A 13,465-nucleotide genomic window follows, 5' to 3' on the forward strand; every position below is an offset into this window, starting at 1 on the left:
CATCAAGACAATAAAACCGAAGACTATGTATTTTAAGCATACGTAAGACAATCCACAAGTTGTGTTGAAAAGACTACCACTGCTATTTATTTATTTATTTATTCATTTCCCGATACCTCTATTTAGAGGTATAAACATTCCTCCTCTTCAACCAAGCTGAAAGCAGCTGATTACAAGAATTACATGTCTACGTTTTATTTTTAGGTCACAGCTTCTGCACTGAACATGTTAATAAAACAGAGACAAAAGGAGAAACAACTAACAAAGAAGAAGAAGCACTCAGGACATGTCTGTAACAGCACTCAGGGTTTGTACTCATTTTTCACATTCAAATTTATAATGAGCTGAAGGACTGTAAGAACATATTCCAACTGAAAAAAAGTATATAAAGACAGAACAATGAAATTAAGTTTTTAAATTTTGCTTCATATTTGTTTTGCATCTTGTGACATATTTATTTACTTATTTTGGTCTGGTATTGTAATTGTTTTGCATCATTTCATCAGGTATACATTTATCTATGTTTTGTTTGTTTTGTACTTCCTGGATATGTAGTTTTGCACTTGTTTTTGTATTTATTTTGTATTATCTTTGGATGTATTTTCTTTGGTTTGTCTGACTTTATTGCTAGTTGTGTATAGCTAACCATTAAGGCTATTATTATTTAGAAGGGGGCAGGAAATATAAGATTTTCTTCATCCTGCTCCTTTTCGAGCGTGGGTGTGTAAATGTTTGTTCACCTGATGATTATTGAATGTCTGCTGATGAAATCCACATCCATGAATGAAAGAAAAGAAAAGAAAAGAAAAGAAAAGAAATTTAAGCACTTTTAGGGGTCATTTTGCAAAGCCCCTTATCACTGGGGTAAAATACATATCTACTTCTATTTTTTTTCTCCATTTTTCATCATAATCATGTACATTGTATTATGCTATGAACATCTAAAATTACATTTCACAATAGCAAGTTCATAAATTAAAGGAAGCAACACAAAGTTTCATCCAAAAAAAACAGGGAAGGGAAACCACTTGGCGTTCTTCAGACACACTCGCACCGAGACAAAGATTAAGATAAAAAAATATACCTGGAGTTGACCTGAGAACACCTGCTAATTTTCTTTTTTGACATTAAGTTTTATTTTTCAAAATGTATCACCTCTCTGTAAGTAGCTTTGGCTTCTGATCTAACCTAGCAGAGTTAGTATTAAAATAAATAAATAAATCACATCATAAAGTTATCATTTGAAGCACTTAAACTAAAATTCAAGCACTTTTCAAATCCTAAAAACACAACATATAAATTCAAGTCTTTTCAAGGATTTCAAGCACCCGTACAAACCCTGAGCACTGACCTAAAGGAGATGGAGGAATTTCCTTTATCTATGCTCAGAATTCTTACTATTTGTCACAATCAGCACATTTCAGCTCAGTGATGACGTCCTGGAACACACACATCCAACAGTGTTAAAGATGTGCTGATGCAACACGTCTTATCTCTGACACCTCTTTAACACGTGGCAGTCTTACAAACGTCTACACACATGACAGGTTATTTTTCGGCTGTTTGTTTTAGTGTTTAGCAACGAGATAAGCAGCGTTACGGCGGAACTGGCATGAGTGTTTGCTGATGGTTGATCGGGGTTTCCAGAGTGCACATCATTATGTTAAGAGCTGACAAAAAGAGAGGTATGCAGGGGAGCAGCCTGTTCTGCACTGCACCAAGGCTGGATTGCTTTGATCCCTCCACCCCTCTGACTACAACCCCCACCCCATCCCACCCCACCCAACCTCCACCCCCACCCCCTCTCCCCTCAGCCCAGTTCGGCTTAGCAACGTACAGACACACACATACATGTGCACGAACAAACAGACGTGCGTACACTTTGGCTCACTCTGCTTGCAGACCTGGCACTGGGCTGGATTTGAGTGACAGGCGCTGTGATGTACAGGCTGCATTTGAACTTTACTGATTTAACATCCCATAAGGCCAAAGTCATTACTATTCTTCTTCAACCCAATTTGCATAGAAGAGGTGTGCAGGACGCTCAGCAAAATGTGTGCCAGATAAAAAACACATTTGCAGGCGCTTTGAATTCCACATCAAAAAAACATATGAGAACGAGAGAGGGAGCGAGGCAGAGCGGGGAGGAGGAGGGCTTCGATTCTGATCAGACATTTTAATGAAGGCAGAAAAATCTGCTTTGCAAAAAGGCTGGACTCACCAGACACAAGAACTGACAGAGAAACTCATACAAGCTGGATTTTATGTATCCAACAGAGAAAACTTCAGTAAATGTTTCAACCCCATGCACGCTGGTTTAAATAATATAACACTGAATATGCATATTAATAATGTAGAGCAGGAATGCTTGGTAATTAACATAGACCCTAAAAGGGGAGTATTCGCAGTGCAATAATTGGTGTATCCTAAAGAGACATTCAATTATTCAATCACATTTCTTTGCATTTTTACTGGAATCTAATGTTATTTCTTCTCCTTTCAGTCAGACCCAAGCTGAAATATTTATACTACACTCCGGTTCTGAAAAATCAAAAGGTCTAGTGAAATACAACAAAACAAATACAATTTTTCAGCCAAACACAAGAGAATAGACATGAAGTCCTGTGTGTGCTGAAGTAAAAAGTGAAACAGGCGTACATATCTGAATATTAAAGCCGCAGCTGTCGTGTTTTGCAGATACCAGCCCGTTTACTGTTTATAAAATCCATTATATTTAACTGTACCCTGCAGCAAAAGCCATGTATATTCACTGAGGAGGCAATCACATGCCATTCAAAAAACCCAGTGAGAACAATTACCTTGGAGAGGGATGCTGTTGTGTGAGCAGCAGCGTCAAGAGTAATGCCATTTCTAATGTGTCTGCAATCCCTTAGTGGGTAACAGTAGTAAAGCAGGCGGCGTAGTTGCAGCAGCAGCAGCAGAAGAGGTCTTTCTTGTATCTGGCTTTGACAACCGATTTGATTCAACTGTGCTTTCAATATGCAGATTAGAATTGTAAATCTGGTTTTGTTGTCCATCAGCGCTTTGGGAGGCAGGATCTGGGTGTGTGGAGTTTCAGGAGGGATGATGGGAGGCAAGAAAACTGCAGTGGATTTCCAGTATAATATGCATCCAACTGAGGTAGTTTTATATTCCAAATGAAAGAATTATCTTCACTCATCAACTGCAGACTACATTACAGTAAGTACAGCCACTAGTTTACCCATACACTAAAGCAGGGGTATCAAACTCATTTTAGATCAGGGGCCACATACAAACTAATATGTTATAAAGTGGGCCGGACCAGTAAAATAATATAAATAATAGGATAAGAACTGATAAATAATGTCGACACCAAAGTTTTCTCTATGTTTTTGAGTGAAAAAAAGTCAAATTCTATAATGAAAATGTTTACATCTACAAACTCTACTTGAACATAACACAAACAAATATGAACTACCCGAAAATTCTTAAGAAAAATAAAAGCAATTTTAGCAATATTACACTTTAGTTTATCATTTATACATGTGCATCACAACTTACAGATCACAGTGGATCTACAAATACACACAACATTTAGTAACAGGTAGAATACTGGTACAATTCTACATACTTCTCTTAAGACATTTCAGGTTATTGAAATTTTTTTTTGTAAAAGGCTAGTCTGTAAATGTAAACATGTTTTAAGTAATTTTACCTTTTTTACACTAAAACAAAGACAGAAATTTGAGGTTTTCTTTATTTATAGGTTATTATGATAGTGTTTCACTGGTCTGACCCATTTTAGATTGAATCGACCTAAAATGATTTTAACACCATTGTTTGTTGATATCTTCAGTGTACTTTTTTCCATTTCATAAATTCATCCCACAGGCCGGATTGGACCCTTTGACGGGCCGGTTTTGGCCCCCGGGCCGCATGTTTGACACCTGTGCACTAAAGGTTTTGGGATGTTAGTCCATCATACTATACTATATATGTCTTTTAAACTAGAGGTAGACCGATATACTGTATATCTGCCGGCTGACATATATTGATTTTTTTTTTTCAATATTGGCCTTGATTTTTTTTTTGGAAGCCGATATTTGACCAGTAGTCAAAATGTTAGAAGATATTTGATCAGGCATCTGTGTTTGCAGCACTTTAAGTTCAATAAATGTTATAAGAGTACTATGTGTACGTGTATTAACAATTGTATTTATACTGCTGCATAAAAATCTTAATTATCTGAGTGTTTCAACTGTATTTTACGTTCAAAGTGCTTTAAAAAGAAAAAAAAAATCAGCTGTAGATATCTGCCAGCAGCTGACCAATTTTTTTTTTTAAAAATTGGCATTGGCCTTAGAAAAACCCATACTGGTCGACATCTATTTTAAACAGTAAATGCACACATTCAATCCAATCCAACTTTAGTTATAAAGCATTTTAAAGCAACCACAGTGGACCAAAGTGCTGTACAGACGACTAAAAGCACAATAAAAAAATAATAAAAGTATTAAGAAACAATAAAATCAAATAAACAAAACGAGTTAAAATATAAAAACAGAAACAAAATGTCAACATTGCAACGCATAGGAAACTACAGTGCTGAGAAAAATCATATGACCGCTGTGAAAATACTATGTTTTCTAAATGAGCTGGTCATATATCAAGCACAACATAAACACAGACAAAAACAATGTTCCCAACCTAATACTATATAAACAATTGTAATATTTCATGTCTTTATTGAACACAGCTATCAAACACGACCAGTGCTGCTGGAAAAACTAGGTTTAATGATTCCAAAAAGAGCTATTAGGAAAGTCCAGTCAATGAAATGAGATTTGAGCCAGAAGTGGATCGAGTTTGACTGTTAAAAAACACTCAAGCTCAGTAGAAGATAGTGATACAGCAGGACAATAACTCGAAACAACGAAGGAAATCTATTACAAAATGGTTCCAGAAAAAGAAAATGTACTTTTTGGAGTCGCCCAGACCTAAACCTAATGGACTGCATGTTTCAGGAAGACAAATTTATCACTTTTAGGACTTTTTTTAAAAATTTTTTTTAACTTTTTATTTTCATTTTTTAAAATGCTTTTAACACAGTACAGTATAAACAAAAACAGAGCACAAAACAACAAGGGGGTGGGGTGGGTGGGGGGCATCCGTCTGCTTTTCCACATCAGACCTGGTAACAAGAATTAGTGTCCTTGAATTTGGTCCATTTCTCCCATCTTCGATTAAAAGTTCCCAACTTAATCCTCATACGAAACGTTAATTTTTCCATGGTATATATTTCCTCTATAACGTCCAGTCACTGCTGTGGTCGAAGAGGGTCACATTTTAACCAGTTCCTCGTGACAACCTTTTTGCAGGCGAGAATTAAAATTTTAAACAAGTGAGCGTCTTCTCTTTTAATTACATCATCAGGTATTAGACCAAGGTAGATAGTCTGGGGGTCTTTTAGGACATTTTAAGGCGTATTGGGCCAAATTTCAGACCCTACATCTACAAAAATAACACCCCAATGGGCCTCATAGTTGTTATGTTGAACCAGTCTGAATCCTGTTTCACTCCAGTTAACATTATATTTCCATTTGTCCATGACTAAAGTTTCTGCTACTGACATTTAAGCTGCTGACGCTCATACCTGAACCCCTCTACCCATGAGCGACTGTTGGAGGCTCCACTTATTCCCATCTGTTCTAAGTTAAAATGCTAAACTCTATTAATCTGACGACTTCTTTACAAAGAATTCCAAAGCAAATATAGCAATAGCATTATTGTGTCTGTGGGTTTTCTAAGACCTTTGAGGATCAGGTTTAAGGATTAATTATCAATTTTAAGGATAACTAGAAAAGCACCCGGAAAGAGCAGACCTCCGCCAAGGCAGATCAGCCCCCTCCCCCGAAACTTTTTGAGTTATCTTGCTAATAAACAGAAAAACAAACACCCCCCCCCCCCCCCCCCCCCCCCCGATCACCACCAAAATTCAATCATTTGTTGCTTGTGCCAGGAACATTTCTTGAAAATTTCATAAAAATCTATCCATAACTTTTTGAGTTATCTTGCTAACAGACAAACTAACAGACAAACCCCGATGAAAACATAACCTAGGTAATTAAGCGAGGTAATTAAGGCCTTAATTTAGAAGAATCCCATTTAAGACTCTTTAAGGATCCACAGACATTTTGAATAGAGATGTACAATGTTAAGGTTATTAAATCCAAGGGTTCACTTACTTTTTTCCATTTGCACTATGAATATTTAACTGCTGTGTTCAAAAACAAAATGGATTATAACAATTCTTGGATTTGTATTAGGTTTAGAACATTGTGTTTGCCTATACTTGTGACTTAAGATGCAGATCAGATCACATTTTCTGACTAATTCATGCATGCAATTATGAATTTTCTTATACTTTTATTGCCACTGTACAGTATGTTTCCTATTTACTGCACACATACATGAGGCTTTCATCACTGAATATTACTGCCAGCATCCAAATAGCATTAAACATTAAGTTTTCTATCTTTAATGAGCTAAAAATGATAAGATTTATCACTACATAAAAGCACACATCTGCTGAAGAATAATTATATTGGATCAACATATTTTAGAGTATTACTGTAGGAATCCTGTGACTCATATTAACTATAAAAATATATTTATGCTTTGATCTGACTGACATGTAAGTGAGCCAAAACCATTTTTATGGAATAGAGCAAATTAGAAACAGAAGATAATGTGTTAGGTATTCATTGTAGGACCACAGATATGACAGAAGTTGATTTACAGCAATGAAGTCTGTTTAATCTTTTTATAATTAAGGAGGGGAAGCAGGAAAAAGTAAAATCGGAGGATGCAAAGGAGGGAAAATTACAAGGATGAGAGACAAAATATAAAAAGTTAAGGATAGAAGAACAAAGAAGAGGAAGAGGAAGATGCTGACATTAATGGATGCCCATGGAGAGAACTAATTCATACATTGGCTGTGCATTTACACCTGTTGGGGTCACTTCTGCAAACCCCCCTCCGAACCTGCCTGGCGTTACCATCTCCATCTCTGATATGCAAACCGAGGTATCATTATCCCGTTGAATGAGCACGAAGGGATCAGCTTGATCTTCAGCGCAGCACAGCGAGTAACTGCTCCCTGGTACCACCTATACTCTTGATGTGGACTGTAAATCTGCCCAGAGGTCAGATAGTGAGAAGTCTTCAGAAGAAACAGGAGACACAGGTCTAAGAGGGCATGGGTCGACTCTTTAGGCTCTGCTTATGAGCAAAGGTAGTGGATGCTCTTGGCTTTGATGCCGTCGATCATATGAAATAACATCGTATTGTATAATGATCCTGAGAGGTAAAAGGAGATCTTTGGTGTCTCTTTCAGCAACTCTGGACAAAACTAAAAAGTACATGTCTTTAAATGGATTTTTTTTTCAAGAAGGTGGATGAATGGATGGATGAGAATCTCTCAAATGGACAAAATGCACTATAAAAACATCAGTTTTACTTAGGCCTGGGTCTTTCACATGTGTAATAATTTGATATTTGAATGATAATTTGGCCTTGTGCATGATCAATAATGTTAAATGACCAACAATTTAAACATTTTGGACACTCAACTGTCACAGACAGTGTAAAGTATTTTGTTTTCTGTTATTTCTTGAAGTGATGAGGGGTCTTTCACACCTCTTCTCATCTAAATTCTTTATTGCCAGTTATGCTTATTGTGACATAATCTAAAATGTATAGACAGACCTATTAATTATTACTAATAGTAGACTAACTTTTATTTACTTTTTTTTTTTTTTTTAATTAGTACTTATTCATTTATTTAATCTGTAGAATATTGCTGTTGGTTGAAGAAAACAGCTAATTTTTTGGCTTTTCAGCTAGAATTACTAACTTTGAGGGCAAATATTGAGTTACAAAAATGGAATGAACCAGTTTCCTATTTTTTTTACGGTTAATGCAATATTGAGTGTCATATTAATTGATTATGATATTTAGGCTATTGGTTATTTCCCGCAAGAAGAAATTCAGTGTAAAAGTAGGAAAAAAAAAGAAAAATATTTACAATTAAAAATATTTTTAAAATGGAATTGAAACTGGAAAAAAAAACAACAAAACAGTAGGGTCCAGGATGATTTTTTGTATTATTATTCTGAGAAAAAAAGTCAGAATTCTGACTTGCTTCTCAGAGTAATAAAAAAATATATATATTGGATCTTTTGTTTTTCCAGTGGCCCTAATCCTCTTCCGTAGATAAGAGCAGCAAAATGGTATTTAAAAAATAAATAAATAAATAAAAAATTGAAGAGCAGTTAATTGTAAATAAATCTGCAAACATTGAAAAATAAGACAGTACATATCTTTAACTGGATTGATTTTTCAGTGATTCAGCTGAAATTAGGAATTCATCATGTTAACTTAATACTGAGCTCAGTCATCTAGATTTTAATACAAACTTGGCTTTTTTTTTTTTTACAGTTTTTTTCCCCAGGTGCTATTGTCTGATTATGCAGCTATTGACTTTTATTGACTATTATAAAGCCAGTATCAGTAACCATCTGACAGAAACAGTTATATCCTCTTTTTTTTCCCTCAGAAATTCAGAGGTATTTTTGTTGACCACAGTAAATATGGACCCAAGTCTCTTATGTTTGTCACTGTATCAATGTCCTTCAAAATGTAATACTTTAAGCCTCACATATGATCCTTGGCCATCATCCATCCTGCAGTACTGTATTGGATACTTGAGGCTACAATTTATCTGATTTTGTTCAAACGGTTTTAGTTATATCTTAACTAAACCGCTGAGAAGATGAGAGCAGCCACTTTAAAACTCATCTCTCCTGAAATTACATGACATTAAGCTCCCGAGCACACTTCTCACTTTTACAACTCCGAATCAGAGAAACTGTTGAAACGAGCACCTCGATATCGCGTGTTAAAATATAAACATCCAGACACACACAGGCACAGCGACTCTACCAGACACACACACTTTCTATTTTCGGGTTCAGGCTGTCATTGGGTCCAGCAGTGATTAAAAGCATACCACCAGGGCGCTAAGCACTGCCCTCTGTGGCCCCCCGGTGAAATGATAGCCCGCTAGCTTAACAGCTAACAGACATGGACACTCTGTGAAACACCCGATCCCCCTCTAAACTGGCTGACCTGACTGAGACCCCCGAAGCAGCTGATGCCCGAACCTAATGAAGGACACAGTGAACTAATGCACAAGGGGGTGACGTCTGGTTCTGATTATGAGCTAGCTACTGTCCAATTAGCCTGTAGTTAACACTGCATTTTCACCAACATAATACTGGGACTTTCTTTTATATTTAGGAAGTAAATATGTAAAGTAACTCACATGGGGAAATACCATTATATGATTCCTCTCCAAATAATTGATGATAATTCAGCCACTTCCTAAAGTTAATTATCTTAGCGTAGCTTAGTATTAGCTTAGTGTAGGTTAACATCAGCTTAAAAAGTTAGCAAAAAGTAGGCCAATCTCTGTTTGGTATAAATTTATTTAACATAAAACTGGGCCTCTCGTTTATATTTTGGAAGTAAATATGTAAAGTAACTCACATGGGGAAATACCTTTATATGATTCCTCTCCAAATAATTGATGATAATTCAGCCACTTCCTAAAGTTAATTATCTTAGCGTAGCTTAGTATTAGCTTAGTGTAGGTTAACATTAGCTTAAAAAGTTAGCAAAAAGTAGGCCAATCTCTGTTTGGTATAAATTATTTAACATAAAACTGGGCCTCTCGTTTATATTTTGGAAGTAAATATGTAAGTAACTCACATGGGGAAATACCTTTATATGATTCCTATCCAAATTTAATAAATTAACGCTAATTCAGCCATTCCTTAAGTTGATTATCTTAGCATATAGCTTAAAGTAGGTTAGCATTAGTTTAAAAAGTTAGCAAAAAGTAGGCCAATCTCTGTTTGGTATAATTTAACATAAAACTGGGCCTCTCTTTTATATTTTGGAAGTAAATATGTAAAGTAACCTCACAGGGGAAATACCTTTATATGATTCCTATCCAATTTAATAAATTGATGCTAATTCAGCCATTTCCTTAAGTTGATTATCTTAGCATATAGCTTAGGGTAGGTTAGCATTAGTTTAAAAAGTTATTAAAAAATAGGCCAATCTCTGTTTGGTACAAATTTATTTAACATAAAACTGGGCCTCTCTTTTATACTTAGGAAGTAAATATGTAAACCAACGCACAAGGGGGTGACGTCTGGTTCTGATTATGAGCTAGCTACTGTTCAATTAGCCTATAGTTAACACTGCATTTTCACCAACATAATAATCGGCCTATCTTTTATATTTAGGAAGTAAATATGTAAAGTGACTCACATGGGGAAATACCTTTATATGATTCCTATCCAACTAATTTAAAAAACTGATGCTAATTCAGCCATTTCCTACAGTTGATTATCTTAGTGTAGCTTTGTATTAGCTTAGTGCAGGTTAGCATTAGCTTAAAAGGTTAGCAAAAAGTAGGCCAATCTATGTTTGGTACACGTTTATTTAGCATAATACTGAGCCTTTCTTTTATGTATAGAAAGTAAATATGTAAAGTAACTCACATGGGGAAATACCTTTATTTGATTCCTATCCAAATAATTGAAAAAACTGATGCTATTTCAGCCAGTTTCTAATGTTGATTATCTTAGTGTAGCTTAGTATTAGCTCAGCGTAGATTAGCATTAGCTTAAAAAGTCAGCAGAAAGTAGGCCAATCTCTGTTTGGTTCAGATTTATTTACTTACTTGAACAGATGTTGAACTTTGAGGCTCTTGCTGCTTGCACTCTTTTAAACTAAGCCAAGTTCTGTCAAATATCTTAGTTTAAAATAGCTATAAAGCCTGCCTGAAAAGTCATATCACTTGCTAATTTGTAACAACATAATGTCATGGCGTAAGTACCCGGAGAAATAGTTAATAATAACAACTAATTAATACACTAATATCACATTCCTCACTCATAGCTAACTTAATTTCATCCTGGTTATATTTCATGCAGACATTTGCCTCCTTTAGACAAGATTTGTATTGTCAGAAGCTGTAACAGTTTGTTACTGAGACAATGTTTCTCTGATTTGTGTGTCTGAAAATGCCATTTTAATACTAAAATACTCTGAAGAACATGTAGCTTGTGGAAAATGGCTCCAGTATTTACTTGGGTGACTATGAGGTAAAAGAATCTGCAGTAGTCTGTGATCACATTCACCTCTCCCATTAAAAAATGAACAGGACAGGATCTGCAGATCAACTCCTAATGAGCCACTGATGTATAATAAGAAGTGGATACCAGATCATTCAACCAGTGGTCATAGGCAATACTGCAATACCAAAATCCCTAGTGTGTGACAAAGACAACAATGATAAGAGAGATTCCAGTAAAACAGCTGACAGACGCCTACCACTGCAAAAAAGGTCAGCTAGGACTTTATATTACAGGCAGAGGCAGCGAGTGAGGTTCTAGTCCACATGTGCAGCATCTACTGAAGCTTAAGTATGTATGTGCAGGAGCTAGAAACTCTTTTGACTTCAGCGCCAATGAGTAGTTTTCTATTAAAAACAGTGCATGCTATTTTTGGCATCTAGAATGGAATTTTTATAATGCATCCATTGAGTAAGCACAATGGAGAAACCATGTGACACTAAAACAGGAAGTCACTTTTCAGATGATTATCTTGTGCTTAATAGTCTTTGGTAGAGCAAGACAAGAAAAGACTGAGAAAAGTTGCGAGATTTGTCAGTAGGTGTTTTCTAAAGTTGATAAAAGGGTCTTAGAAGTCACTAAATATCACTAAGTTGTCAAAACTGGAGACATCAATTTTCTCACCCAGCACTTGGCAACAAAGCGAAAACACTTGTTTACTAAAATATCAAACATTCATCAATATGTCAGTAAAAATGCCATTCAGTTTAGAGCTGACATTTTGAGAGGTGGTTAGTTTTCTAAACACAAACATGGAGACAACATAGCTTTATTTTAAGGATGTGACTAAAATAACACATGTGCGAACTAAGAAAAATATGTCAGTTACTGTCTAATTCAGAGAGCTGAGATCGGAGCAGCTAACATGTACATGATAGAGCTTCTGAAAGTATCAAGATCCTGCCTAAACCTAAAAATATAAGCGAAAGAACTTCATGCATATTTCCTCCCTGAGGTAGACCGTTTGAAGTTCAGGGATCTATCAGACTCAGCTTTAGTTTGGTATGTCAAACTCCCCTCCATCTCCACTCATGCAACTCCCCCTGCATCATTCCATCTTCCCTGGCAGGTCTTATATAATATTTTTCTCTGAAATGTTTTGCCGTGGCTGCCTCTCAAAGCTGCATATCTATGGTTCAGGAAATCCAATCAGACTACATGTCATGACAAAAGAAGAACATGTTTATATGTGAACAAGTGTCGGATGAATGCACATTATTCCACATGTATGACTTGGCTACAGGTGGTCAGCAACCTTGAGCCAAACAGCCTCCCCTCGGCAGGACCAGGGGGAATAAAAACACAGGTGACCTTGCTGCTTGTGAAGTCTGCAGTTCAAAAACCTCACAGAGCAATAACTGGTTACACTGGCTGATAAAGGGGGAGTGGGGGGGGTGGGGGGCGGGGAGGCAGCTGCTGCTCTGTAGATTAGAACTGAAAGCTGCACTTGCACTCCAAGCTCGGCTTTGAACTGGGTTTGCGCCTGCTGGATCCAGGGACTGGGAAAAAGGCTGGGTATAGAGTGTAGGCTGAGGCAATTTTAACTCCGTCAGCAGATGACTTAAAGCTGACGTATTCATTCATATATGCAGTTTAAAAAATGCACTCCCTATGTCGTTAATGATGTCTCTTACTGTTAAGTATTTTGGCTTATTTTTGGTCAACCAACCCTACTTTTAAAGGGGCTACATGTAGTATTTCTACTTATAAATAAATAAATAAGTAAATAAATAAATAAATACTAAAATCATCATGATAGTGTTTAGAATAAAGAGTGTTTGAAATTCCCCCAAAGATGCCAAAGTATTAGATCATTTGAGTTCAGGGGCCACATTCAGCCTAATATGGTATAAAGTGGGCTGGACCAATAAAATAATATAAATAATAGGATAAGAACTTCTAAATAATGTCAACTCCAAAATTTTTTTCGATGTTTTTGAGTGGAAAAAAGTCAAATTCCGTAATGAAAATGTTTACATCTACGAACTGTACTTGAACGTAACATGAACAAATATGGACAACCTGAAGATTCTTTTTTTAAAAAAGTGCAATTTTAAGAATATTACGCCTTTGTTTATCATTCATACACATTCATCACAGCTTACAGATCACAGTGGATCTACAAATACACAAAACTTGTAGTAACAGGCAGAATACTGGTACAATTCCACATACATCTCTTACGAAACTTCAGGTTATTCACATATGTTGTAAAA

The 13,465-nt window shown here is 36.0% G+C and overlaps 1 protein-coding gene across 1 annotated transcript in view; it reads right to left on the minus strand.

The window, feature by feature from the left end:
• Nucleotides 1–13,465, minus strand: part of cachd1 (cache domain containing 1) — a 198,844-nt gene that overhangs the window by 96,125 nt on the left and 89,254 nt on the right. The gene's annotated exons all lie outside the window — the stretch shown is intronic.

Source organism: Sphaeramia orbicularis, chromosome 4 (genome assembly GCF_902148855.1).
Source record: "Sphaeramia orbicularis chromosome 4, fSphaOr1.1, whole genome shotgun sequence".
NCBI lineage: Eukaryota > Metazoa > Chordata > Actinopteri > Kurtiformes > Apogonidae > Sphaeramia > Sphaeramia orbicularis.